This window comes from Chelmon rostratus, chromosome 2, assembly GCF_017976325.1.
Source record: "Chelmon rostratus isolate fCheRos1 chromosome 2, fCheRos1.pri, whole genome shotgun sequence".
NCBI lineage: Eukaryota > Metazoa > Chordata > Actinopteri > Chaetodontiformes > Chaetodontidae > Chelmon > Chelmon rostratus.
Genome location: NC_055659.1, coordinates 74,859 through 88,798, shown reverse-complemented (window position 1 = coordinate 88,798; position 13,940 = coordinate 74,859). Strand labels below are relative to the sequence as shown.

At 41.9% G+C, this 13,940-nt stretch overlaps 2 pseudogenes; one reads left to right on the top strand and one right to left on the bottom strand.

Moving 5' to 3' along the window:
• Positions 1 to 3,913: 3,913 nt before the first annotated feature.
• LOC121619651 lies at positions 3,914 to 4,660 on the top strand (annotated as a pseudogene).
• A 7,189-nt stretch (positions 4,661 to 11,849) lies between these two features.
• On the bottom strand, positions 11,850 to 12,489 carry LOC121625043 (annotated as a pseudogene).
• Between the last annotated feature and the right edge of the window lie 1,451 nt (positions 12,490 to 13,940).

The following is a 13,940-nucleotide window of genomic DNA, read 5'->3' as shown; positions in this document are numbered from 1 at the left end:
ATGTTAATAGTGGCTGTTAATGGAGGTAATGTGGCTCACCTTGTGACAGGCGCCGATAGACTGCAGAGGACCGAAAGATTCAGGAATCATGGACTGAGCCAGGCCACTTTGCCACAACATTGCTGATCAGGTAGTCAGCATTGCAGACCATCTGAAATTATAAGATGTAGACTTGATTGATTAAACCAATCAATGCACATCACAAGCAATGTACAGTGTTCATTAATGTCATAAAGTCATGTCTGAACATTAATGCTGTGAAAGGATTTCCTGTTCACAAAATTTCCCTCATGGGCACCTGAGGGGTTAGGTCAGCTAGTGGTGACCCACCACCCGTGCCTTGCTTGAGGGTTTTTTTTTTAATTGCTATAAGTACAGACAATATGTGAGCAGGCCCCCCCTGGGTACAAAGTATGTACATGCATAATATTTGTCAGGGCACTTACCGTTCTGCAGGATGTTCTTGTACTTTATCTTGAGTTGCTGCCAAGTTGGTTTGGGCCCAGTCATGTTTAATCTGAAAATAATAAATTAAATAAAAAATGAACAAAGGGCACACACACAGAATGAATGAAACAACAGAAGAGCATGAGGAGCAAATAAGGAGCTGCATTTACATGATTTTACTCACATCTGCAGTCAATTTCACTGGTAGTTCCAGCTGTTTCATAATCAGAATACAACTACGTCTTTGGGGATGTTAACCCAGAAGAACCCACGGTGACACAGCTGTCACACGTCCAAATTTTACTAAACCAGGAAATAATCCGAGTTCTCAACGCCCAATGTTTCACCAAAGCCAAGATTTTCAGCATATACGGTGACTGCTCTCCAAATAAGTAAACTGTTGCTGTCATCTCAACAGGATATTTCTTCTGTATTACATTAACTAGCAAACATTTGCACATTGTATCTGTTTCAGTGTTCCTGATCAAACATTTTCAGCACACAGTCGTTCATTAGATTAAGTCTAATTTAGTCCATGAAATACATTTTTTTGTCATTCATCGATAAAACAACACAGGAACATAAAACAAATAACAGGAAATAAATACTAAAATAATTGTTTATTTTTAGCATTCGAGCAGATAAAACATTTTCAGCACACAATGCTTCATTACATTAAGTCTAATTTAGTTCATACGTTTAGTCATTGTTGTCTAACAACCATGATCAGTTTAACCAAAGCCGAGATTTTCAGCATATATGCTGAACTAATCAACTGAACTATTTACAAATCTAAACTATACTATTTCAGAGTCCAGGGTGTGTGTGTGTGTTTGGGGGGGGGGGGGGCAACAGGGAGTTATAGTCCAGGTTGTGTGTTTGTGTGGAGGAGGGGCAGAGCCGGGAGAGAGTTCAGCATCCTGTGAGCCTGGTGGACGAAGCTGTCCGGCAGTCTGCTGGTCTTGGCCCGCAGACTCTGCAGTCTCCTCCCTGATGGCAGCAGGCTGAAGAGGCTGTGTGACGGGTGGGTGGGGTCTCTTGCAATGCAGAGGGCTTTGCGAGTGAGGCGGGAGGTGTAGAGGTCGTGGAGGGAGGGGAGAGAAGCACCGACGATCTTCTCGGCTGCTCTCACGATGCGCTGGAGGTTCTTCCTGCAGGACGTGGAGCAGGCGCCGTACCAGACGGTGATGCTGCTGGGCAGGATGCTCTCGATGGTGCCTCTGTAGAAGGTGTGCATGATGGGGGCCGGGGCTCTAGCTCTAGGAAGTAGAGGCGCTGGTTCGCTTTTACTGTTCTAATCATGAACAACTGTTAATACATTTTAGCCCCCTCTCTTTATTTTCTTTTTGTCATTGGGGTTGCCTCCTCTGAAACGGGAACGTTGGACTCTAGTTGAGTCCAGTCTAGTGTTGGTGCACTTTCTATATATATATATAGATATATAAGGTAGATATATAAGAAATTCTCATCAACGCCAGGCTTTCCTCTGAGGCCACAGGACTTGCAGCCAACTGATAAGACACTGCATCTGCACTAAATCTCACTTTTATATCATCGGCTACCATAAATCAGTCAATGCAACTATCCAACTTAAGAGTTTATATATTATACCGCCTCGTCCTCATTTGAAGTCATGTCATCTGCCTCTGATTTGATCCGCTGATTTTGTTATTTATTTTCTTTGTTTTGGTTTTAGTCAAAAGAAGAAGTTTTTAATTCCCTTTTTGAGTCGGGTTGGAGGTTTTAATGATTTATTATTAGACTTTTATTAGACGTGATGTGATGTGTGATAGCAGATTGTGTGAGTGTGTGTGTAAGTGTTTGTCGGTGTGAGCCTTGCATGTGAAGGGAATGTCATTGGATTAAGCTCATGGAGACGCTGTGAAGGATGAACTGCGGGGGGCTCCAAGCTTCAGGCTCCATGTCACCAGCTGCTGTGGTTCTGCACTCGGGCTTTAGCAGCAGCACAGTGGCCATTAGTGCCGTTTTCTCCTTTGGGAGTATGAGAAGCCTTGAAACTAAGAACAAATAAAAGAAACATGCTTAGAATTCTTATTCTCTTTTACATGTTTTTAACATTGCATACAGAAATTAAATTACTGTTTTTATCAGAAATCAAATTATTCCCTTTTAAACGTCACTTGCACTTATGTATGAATTGTCTGTTTATTACCTATTTATTTTGTATTTATTCAATAAACCAAACTGTGATTTTTAAGCTGTAATTGTTCTGTAAGATAGCCAGGCAGCCGCACCATGCACACGATCTTTCAAAAATAACGATCATCACATTCACTTAAAACTTATCTTTAAACGACAAATAATACATTGTAACAGACCACAAGAACACCTGAAAAGATAACATACTGACGATGCTTCATATGGCATGAGATGTGAGCGGATGTATTAGGATGGAAACAGGCTGCTGGATGAACTCTTCTCCTTCACCATGTGCTTACACTTCCCTATTTACCTTTCCTCTTAAAGGGCCAGTGTCCTCAAACCAAACAACACATTCACAGAAGAACACTAACTAAAACCAGTAACCAGTTTGTGTGCTGACTGGAGCAGCCAGCCAGCACACAAAGTCAGAGACCATCAAAAGAGTGTGTAATGCCTTTTCAGTAACATTCAAAACAGCCCAGACAAAGTAGTTAGCGAGCTAGCGTGTAGCAAGTGATAGCTTACTTCTGTTTTTCACTGAGATATATTTCGAAAGCGAAAAAGTTTGCCGCAAAAAGGAAATAGCGAGAAGTCTCAGCCGAAGAGCATTTTAGCCGTCCTGTTCAGAAGCTTGGATCCCGTTCCAACCGAAATAGCGCTCTCAAGAAGCGTTGGTGGCTGCTGAAGTGCAGCTGGATGTGACAGGTTCGTCATCAGTACTCGTTTACGGCAGCAGAGCATTGGAGTTTGACAAGACACATAAACTAATAAAACTTCCTAAAACTTCCAAAAAAGAGGGATGGCACCACTCACCTCCCCATCTGCTTCTTGTGGGGGCTGCCTTCGGCTCAACCAGAAGGTCGCTGAACTGGAGGGAAGAGTCTCTCTCCTACAACAAATCAGAGAGGACGAGCCGCTAATCGACACTATGCTAGTACTGTGTCTGAGCACTGTAGTGTCTCTAGGAAACTACCTCTGACGTGGATGACGTCATTTTCGAGCGCTGCGCGCTGCGAGCAGCCAGCCACAACGAACCGAAAGGGAAGGCCAGAGCCCAAGAAGAAGAAGAAGAAGAAGACAGCAGACGCCGATGAGCCCAGCGAAAGAAGAGAAAGTATTCTCCCACTGGTGAGGTCTCCTCTTCCTCTTCCTCATCTACCTACCTGCCTGAATCAAACCTGTCCCCGTCTAAGCTCAGCCTCACCAAGCCCTCGCCAGCCCCTACACCAAGTCTAGGCCTAAATTCAACCGGACTTCCTCCCTCTTCGCCCAGCTTTTTCCTCCCAGACTTCAACATTGCGCTATGGCAGGCAACAAGATCTGCCAGTTTAAGCTTGTGCTGTTGGGGGTATCGGTGGTGGGAAAGTCCAGCTTGGTGCTGCGCTTTGTCAAAGGCCAGTTCCATGAGTACCAGGAGAGCACCATCGGAGCGGCCTTCCTCCCACAGATGGTATGTTTGGATGATACAACAGTCAAGTTCGAGATCTGGGACACAGCAGGACAGGAACGGTATCACAGCTTGGCACCCATGTACTACAGGGGAGCCCAGGCCGCCATCGTGGTCTCCGACATCACCAACACAGATACATTCACACGTGCAAAGAACTGGGTGAAGGAGCTGCAGCGACAAGCCAGCCCGAATATTGTTATTGCACTGGCAGGAAACAAAGCAGATCTGGCCAACAAGAGAGCTGTAGATTTCCAGGAAGCACAAGCATACGCAGATGACAACAGTTTGCTCTTCATGGAGACTTCAGCCAAGACTGCTATGAATGTCAATGAGACATGGCTATAGCCAAGAAGCTTCCTAAGAACGAGCCTCAGGGTGGAGCGGGCGCCGGCGGACGAGCCAGAGGTGGCGTGGACCTCCAGGAAGCCGCACCGCAGGGCAGAAGTGGCCAGTGCTATGGGGGCGGGAACTAACTAACACAACCACGAGTCAGCTGATCCAACCAATCTACAGCTTCAATCAACCAGACCAGATATTAGCCAGCTGTCAAACAATGTCCCATTGGTCAAACCAAACCACGGTCGGACCAGCTACCCTTTGAGCAACACAGCACCAATAAACCGTTTGGCAAATGAGTCCACTGGCCAGTAAACTGCCAGAGCCCACTGATGGTTCCAGATGACGAACCAATCAACAGACCAAGAAGTCAACCCAAAGACTTATATACAGAATCATGTTTTAACCCCAGTACTTGCCAATCCATGACCTCTCTATTGATGATGGACACTTGACGTCACCTTAGGGGAAAAAAAGAAAAACAAAAAAAAAACGTCCCATTCATGGAAGAAGAAGAAAAAAAAAAGAGATAAGTCATTACCAATGGCACTTAACGGCCATTTTGCTCACCTTTGTTTCTGTATTTGTGTAGCGGAAAAAAAATAATGCAACAGGAAGGAATATAAACAGGCTCATTGGCCCTGTCCTGTCTCTTCTACCCACTGATCCCCCATGCATCTTAAAAGTAAAAAGTAGTTAAAAGTATTTCCATCATGTCTTATGACACTGTTAAAACTCCAGTCCAGGTGCATGCTGCAGTCCTTCACTTTTCACTTCCTGGAAAAACGGGAAGAACGGGAATGGACAGATAATTCCTTCTTGATAGAGCTGTGTAGATTGAATTATTACATTGTTATTGTTATTACTATTATTATTACTTCAACTTCTTTTGACACAGGCTGTTCAGTATGATTTTAAAGCCTAGACTTTGAGGTTTTACAATCATCCATCTATGTTATCGAACCATATACAGTAAATAGTACTTTATTAACATTATCACCCATGAGTAATTTTAGCATTAATGTAATGTTTTTGAATCATCAGTGTACAATTACAAATACATAAAGAAAGATTCGTTTTCTCGACCAAAATCACAACTGTGTATTGACAACATGCTGTATTGTATCAGACTTTTCAAGTTTATAATCAATCAGTAGTTATTGTCAAAACAATATCTTCCCAATCTCTACGTGATGTTTTGTTAACCTTAATTAGTTTGTGATGGATTTTTTTTTTTATGTCTTAATTTTTTTTCTGAAGATCTATGGTATTGTGGTGAATATTTTTCCGACTCTGAGGTGGTGGACGATGACTTTGTTTATGATGGACGTCCTCACCGTTTTGAGCCGGAGTACACGGACGAGGAGCTCATTGAAAGGGGGACGCGAAGGCAGAGAGAGGAACAGCTGGCCAAACAACAACAAACAGCTGCGCGTCCACGAGTAGACGGTAACTGGTGGTGTTCTTGTGGACAATGTTCATCGATAACAACAGAGTGTAAGTCTGAACCACTATGGCTCAGACTTACACTCAGCCTTTACGTAGCAGTCTAACTGAACAAATTTTGATGTCACACTATTTTTATCCATGGATGTGTATGTACAGAATGTTTGATTTTTGGTTTTTATTATTTTATTACTGTCAACTTGCCTTTGTCTTTCTGAGCGTGTATAGTGGATCAAATCATTACGTTGAACAGAGTTTGAATGAGGTAAGCGCTTAAACAGTGAGCACTGTCATAGTGGCTGTATTTGAAGGAAAGACAAAGCTTGACTGCATCGAGACAGTGAGTGCCATCTCCCCCAAACATAGCACGTTATCAAGGCTGCCACTTCTTTCAGACAATGACCATAAAAATGTACAGCTCAAAAGTCCCCCACCCCATGATGATACATTTTTTATTTATAGTTACTTAGGTCCTGTTAAAACTCCAAATTGCTAATTACATTTTTTCTTTTTTTTTATGTAAGAAAAGTATATTGAAATTCATTGACATTCTGTCGACCCAAGCCTTGTTTGCAATATTTGTCTTTGATGCTACAGTCACTGTTGTTGTGTTGCAAGCCAGTAGCCAAAACGTGGTTCAAATGAAGGAATCTTTAGTATCAACCAAGCCCCATCTTTACCCAGTCACTCTGTGTTTAGGCCCCAGCTACAAAATTGGGGATTGAACTACAGTAATTGGCCATCAGCCTGTACTAAAACCAAATATTTTAATTCATTATTTCTTTTAACGTATTTTTCAAATAAGATTGCATGTCTTAGCACAAACATACATGTTCTAAATGACTACATATCCAGCCCCAACACCCACAAAATGTAGAGGTACAGTAGATGTGAAGTGATGAAGAAAATGGCATTATGCAGTTGTAGAAAGCAGATTCTGATTAATTTGTTGGATAGTGGGATGTGTCTTGTTTGAATTCAGTTATCTTTATGTGATTGTCTTGTTTTCACCCAAAGCATATACAGTATGTTGGCTTCAGATCTACTTCTTGCACTATTCCATCTGAGATTATTAATCCCACTACGCAGATTCCTCCCCTATATTTTGCACATCCCATGTCCCACTACCAAACCCTACTGTAAAACTAGAGAATATATTTGGTGCAATACAAACCCAGATGATTTATCAGTATGTAGTAATTATTTTATTGCTGACAAGACGAATGGATGTACGCAAGTACCAATGGCCTGAGATGTTACTTCAGTTGTTTCCATAGCCATGTAATGTGATCTTAAAGGATACTGCTATACAAACTTTTTTCCCACCTGCTTTTTTCTCCTCGATTAAACAGAAAAATAACATCTGTAATTGTTATAATAGCATTATTTTTTTTCTTTTTATCAGAAATGTACTAGCATTATTTACTGTTTGAATGCAGGTGGGAAATGTGTTTCTGTTTTTCTCAAGTTGCAGCAAGAGACGCCTACCTCCACTGGGGCTCAGCTAGGCCTACTGCTCTTTTGCTTATCAACTGTGTGATAGACATGGTCAGACAGACTATCGCTAAACACTAATCTTGGATCGTCATGTTTTCCTGCCCTCGAAAGATCCAAGATGTCTGGCCCGTAGGTCAGAACTTAAACCTGAATTGTGTATTGTGTGTCACTATGGTTGCCAGTTTAACATGATGGAGGTGAGTTGGCTCAGTCTTGTGATAAAAAACCATCAGCCCTCTGTTGAAGAACCTGGTGGTAAACATCTGTTGTATATTTCCTTTATCGTGTTTTTATACTGTCCATTACAGATGCAACAAAGGAGGTGTCTGTTATTGGAACAATAGAGAGTCTTTTGGAATAAACAGCGAGCAATATGATTTATAGTAGACTAGTAGAGAAATGTAAGTTACATGGCCCATGTAAGTCCTACTGTAAAGTATAGCAGGATCCTGCTCTATCCTACAATAAGATGATATCCAGGATTGTCTGATTTGGGATTTTACGTTGCTTTTTATTCTATGTCATAAATTTTCAGCTGCCTGCTTCCCAGCCCGAAGTTGGCCATTCCCTTAAAACAATTTGGGAACACTCAATATATTGACTGTACTGAGCTAAAAAGAGAGGAGAAAGGAAGAAAAAGAAAAAGACAAGAAAAAAAGACAACAAAGGAGGAATGCCTCTGTTGCTCAGAGTGGGACTTGCGGCCAGGAGATACGCGTCTGGATGTGTCAATAAACATCTGTATCACAACACTGGAGGATTTCCGCGCAATGATAAACCGGGCTGTGGTGGAGATTTTTTTTCGTGTCCCTAAAGTGAACTGGAAGACCCAGCCAAAGCCTGCAGGACCAAATGGGCAACTTTCGATTGAGTAAGTAGCTTACACACACGTATATTGTTTATTTGCCTTGGTTTTGTTTGCTTTACACATAAGCCTGACCTCTTGAGCGCAAACTTTTCTCCCTCCTCTGAATTTACTTTATTCTAATCAACTCTACCCTCTGTCCTATAGGCAACGCAGACTTGTAGCATATCGCATTGTGCTGGAGTGGGCGCTTGAAGGGGAACGTCTTGGACCTGGCAACAAAAAAATTATTCCCAGCTGCATTGTTACTGCCATCAGGACAAAATATCCATCACCAACAGGCAGCTATGTGGGATTCACTGAAGCAGAGGAGATTTTCAATATCATTTGATTGATACACATGACCAAAACTGTAACCAAACTAACATTTCATTACTCATGCTCATAAATAATGATTTTTTAATTTAATTTATCAATTTATTTTATTTTATTTTATTCACTTTATTAATCCCAAACTGGGAAATTATTCTCTGCATTTCACCCATCACTGTAAACACACACATGCACATGCAGTGAAACACACAGGAGCAGTGGGCTGCCGCATCAGGCGCCCGGGGAGCATATGGGGGGGTTAAGTGCCTTGCTCAATGAGAGGGGGAGGGGATGCTCCACCACACCCAAGTTTCTCTGCCAGTCCGGTGGGGGGAATCGAACCGGTGACCCTCCGGTCACAAGCCGCTTCTCCAACCTCTTTTTTTTTTTTTTTTTTTAAAGCAACATCACAAAATTTTGTTTTTGGCAGAATGTTTTCAGACCATTTCAATTCTTTATTTTTTGTACAATCCAAAGTAAAGCCAACAACTGAGAAGCCAAGCTTTCATACAAATCATTTAAACACAGACATAAAATCTTTACAAGTGAGCATTTAAACCAGTCAACCTATTGCTATTCTGAAAAACGCTAGTCTGCCGTTCTGTTAAATTATAACACAGGATTTGTTTTCTTAAACTGACAGCTCAACAAGTGATCAGCTGTCACATGTCTAAGACAAACTATTTGTGATTTGTGGCCTCCCAAAAAAAAATTTACAGAACTATTTCTACATTAAGAGCATTTAAAAAATCTGTCATTGTTAAAATGAATCAAACATCGTTGTTCTGTCAGTTACACATTTGTGAGGGAAGGAAAAAAAAAGTCTAGCCAAAGTGAAATGTGTTGTAGATTTATAAACAGGCACTGAAATCTTAGAAAGTTGCTGGATAGTTGCTTGTCTTCCACAGCTGTGCAACCAGGGAAGAGCATCAAACTGATCTTCATCTACGCCAGGAGCGAGGCTCGTTGTCGTCTTCTTCCTCATCATCATCCTTCAGCAATGCATCGTCACTCAGAGACTCTTCCGGGTACTCATCCTCCTCTGATAAAAAGTTGTTTATTTTTCTTTGTGTCACTATGTACATGCAGCACACAAATATTTAAAGCACAGTCAAGAAATCAAACATAAGTGTAATAATTTTGTAAAAAGAAGTGCAAGGCACAAGGAGAAATTGCCATGACATCACTGTCAAGCTGTCACAGTCTTGCCACTAGGACATTGGTATCTGGTCTGTGAACAGGAGCAAAGTTTTGGAGCAGTTTTCTGTGGTGAGTTTTCCTCTCTTTGCGAGCCACGGTGTAGAGAATATTTGTATCGTCTCTCATCTGCAGGACACGCTCCATGAGGTCTCTCCGGACTGTCTGTGCCGTCTGCACATAGATCGGCTTCGTCACCCGTTCTTGGCTCTGTTTGGAGAAGGGGAAGCTCCAGCGTAGTTGTCCTGGGAAAAACATAAAAGCAGTTTATTATAGTTCACCATGGCCAAGAAGACCTTCACTGTTTTTGCTGTTTTTTGACTTTCGAAATCATTTCATTCTTACTTCCTGATCTCCCTTTGACGATTCACAGGACCAATACATATGATTGGTAATGGCTTTCGGCCAAGGCAAGAGCTCTTTGCTGTCCTTCCTGTTCGATGCAGCAGCATCTTTTTGACACCTAAAAAAAACCCCACACAAATAAAACAGTCACCCAGTCAGTAAACAATACAATATGAACACATGCTAGGAATTGGATTGTAAATTACTACTTCTCCTTTCTAGAACTCAATATGCACTACTATGCTGTGTTGTTAGATAATAAAATGTTTGGACTTATAACAGTAACTTACCCGTGACAACATGCCAGGGGTCAAACTCGTTTACGGATGGAGGGCGTGTCTATTTTCCCATTTGAAATTGCTATTTTATTATCTACAGGTTGTTCATTTTATTCTTTGTGTTGTTATTGTCACGACGTGTAATGCTGCTGTTGCACTGTAATTTCCAAGCTTTGGATTTAGGAAGTCTATCTATCTATTTATCTACATTACACCGATCCATGTGCACAGGTTATAGCCAAATAAAAAAATCACTTAAAAAAAATGCATTTGAAACGCATTACCTCCGTTGTGTCTGTTGTGCCTTCTGCAGCCATCGGGATAGCATTCTTCCTGAAGTTCAGACGCTGAATTTTCTGGCCCTGTCTCATTGGCTTTGGAGGAAAAAAGTCATCCGGCGTTGAGGCAACTGTAGTCCTTTTGGTGGATGTTTATCCTTACTGCTGTTGTCTGTGGTGCTGAAAATCCATCCAAGATGCTACCTTTGTCAACCAGAGATGGTTCCCTGGAGACAGCTCAGAATAAATGCGTCGCCATTACTGTCAAGTATAGAAAGTATAGAATAGAAACATGTAAAAATTCCTCCACAACTTTATCATTTATGATAAACTATTCATCTGTCAGTGGAGAAAATGCTCACAGCTTCAATTCTACACATTGCTATGCTTAGTTCTTTTGTTCTCTTTTCCATCATGTGTTTTCGGATGATTCCACGTAGATCTGCATTCCCTTGATGTCCTTTGTCAGATGCTCCACGCTGCCTTGCTAGGAGTGTGTGTGAGCGAGTGATCTGGCAGAGCAGCTTTCACCTGTGAGTGAATATGGCTTCAATAGAGAGAACAAGTGAAAACAATTTTGAATCATGGCTGAGTCCATAATCGCAGCGGTGGAGAGTCTCCTTCGCTGGTCCTCCACGCTGGTCCAACCTAGATGTGGTGGTCGGGCAAACAAGATCTCTGAAGGACTTAAGTTAGTTATAACTCTGATATGCATACGCATGTACAGGCACAATAGGCAGACATTTTGTCCATGGCAATCCTGTTTCTGCACAACATTTCGCAAGCTTAGCTTTTAGAGTTCCAGTTTCCCTTTCTACAGCCCCTGCACTAGTCGGAAAACATGTCAACCACTACTAAACAGTAAGACTTTCCTTCACTTGGTGTTAATTCAATGAAGTCCATTGGCCCATAATGTATCTGATATTTTGCCTAGTAGGGGGTGCGCTTGTGCCTCTGCAATAGACAAACATGGAAACGTGCAGGTTACATTTTTTTTCTCATTTAACAAAAATGTTACGCTGCGAGTGCATCTGTGGAAGGCCAGGAAGAACACAAATTAAAGGAATGGAAGGTTTCTCTTTTCACGAGCTGTCCAAATTTGCATTGTGAAAAGCTTTTTTTTTCAGCAATGGATTTAATTGGTAGAATGTTTGAGTAAAGTAATAAGGAATGAAGAATGTGTAAAAAGTTTTTTTTTAGGCTTTTGTAGTTTTTGGAGATGACCCCAACATTGGAGGGCTTATGTTTTTTAATTTTCATTCTCGCCTCCCTCTACTCCTTCTCCGCCACTGCCTTCCTCAGCAGTGGTCCATAATGTCAGGTTGTCTCTGAGGAGCTGCATGATGAGAGTGCTGTCTTTGTAGGAGTCCTCACTTACTGGTCCAGCTCTGCAATAGCATCATCAAAAACCTTTTTGGCCAATTCACAGGCTTTTTCTGGGGAGTTGAAGATCTCATAGTAGAAGACAGAGAAGTTCAGTGTGCTGTCAGAATTTGAGGCGTTTTTAATTAAATGGTCCTCCAGCAGTTTCAAAACGTTGGTGCAGATTTCTGTCAGCTCATTCTCTACCTTCTCCCGATACTCCTTGGCCAATTGCTGCCTGTTCTTGACCGCCGATTCGGAGTTTGCGCACACACTGGAAATCACCCTCCATGCGGACTGCCTCGACCCAACCACGTTTTTGTAGGCAACGGACAGCAGGTACCTCTCCTCGTCTGACAGCTCTTTTCCCTGCTCTCTAACCTCCTTCATGATGTCTGCCATGTCCTCGTAGCGCTCCACCTGCTCCGCCAGCTTGGCCTTCTGGATAAAATCCGCTCTCTCCATAGTTTATACATTTTTGGGGACCGACAAATCAGAAATCCGGGAGTAAGTGACAAGCCATTCAGCTAGGACACTGTTATAAATAGTCGGTGATTTACAATACTCTTGGCACAGGCATGTAAATGCCATGTTTTCTACTTAAATGTGAAGGCAAACCAGTACTGGCTGTCTGGGTGTACTGGAACACTGAAAAATGCATTAGCAAGGTCTACCACTGTGAACCTCTGCGCTGTAGGTGGTATTTGTGACAAAATAGTGTTTGGATTTGGAACAATCGGTGCTCTGGGTTGTACAGCATTATTTACAGCCTGCAGGTTTTGTACAAATCTCCAGTCTTCTAGTTGACCATCCTCTCTGGCTTTCTTAATAGGTAAGATAGGTGTTCGTACAGGACTTTGACTCGGTACTATAACGCCTGCTTCTCTTAAGAGACACACTTAGAGAAACACTGGTGTGATGCCATCTATGGCTTCTTGTCTAAGTGGGTACTGTTTCTGGCATGGTCTGTAGTCAGACTTAGGGACTATGACCACTGGTTCTGCAGTTCTCACCAGACCCACATCATACTTTCCTTTGGTCCATAATTTATCTGATACTTTGCCTAATAGGGGGTGCGCTTGTGCCTCTGCAAGAGACAAACATCAAACATGCAGGTTAATTTTTTTTTTCATTTAACAAAAATGTTACGCTGTGCGAGCTGTGTACATCAGCAGAAAAATGTTTTATATAGGAGTTCAAGCATGCATAGTATTGGACTCCTTCAGTAGAAGTGTCTGTCCAGTCAGTCGTTTGGGAGCAGTTAGTAACAAATGGTCCCATGTCGGCCCAGTCACAGTTGTTTGTTTTGCTAATGCTACATGTGGGACTGAATTGAGAACATCAAAGAACGTCGTCAAGTCTTTTGGCAACCTTTTGGTTGCTGCACACTTATCTGCATCCCAACAGATTTTATCAACAGTCAGTATGTCAAAGTCGTCAGGTGGTTTACACTGGTACCAGTCAGTTTCATATGTCATGTCATTACCCTCAGATATATGTGAAATACAGTCATGCATACGGGTAACATTAGGAGCTGTCATGATTGTCTCTGCCTCTTCAATTAGAGCGCTGCTTGTCTCTGTGTGGTTTAAATGCCACTGATATGCACACATCAATGGAGAATAATTAACATTCATCATTTGATTGACCATTGCTTCAGTTTTTATTATTTTTAGTCCCTCTATTGTTGACAAAATTGAGTCTCTTCCCAGAAGATTAATTGGGCAGTGGTCAGACAATAGATTGCATATTTAGTTGTAACATTATCAGTGTCTTTACAGGGAAGAGGAACAGTAAAATGTTCTTTTACTGCTGCACCTGATGCCCCTATAGAATACACAGCGTCCACTCATTTTTTGGAGAGGGAGAGAGATCACGCGCCTCTATAACGGAGTTTGTTGCCCCCGAATCAACAAGAAATGTCAATTTCTTTTCCCTTACAGTTAATGTATATTCTGGCAATC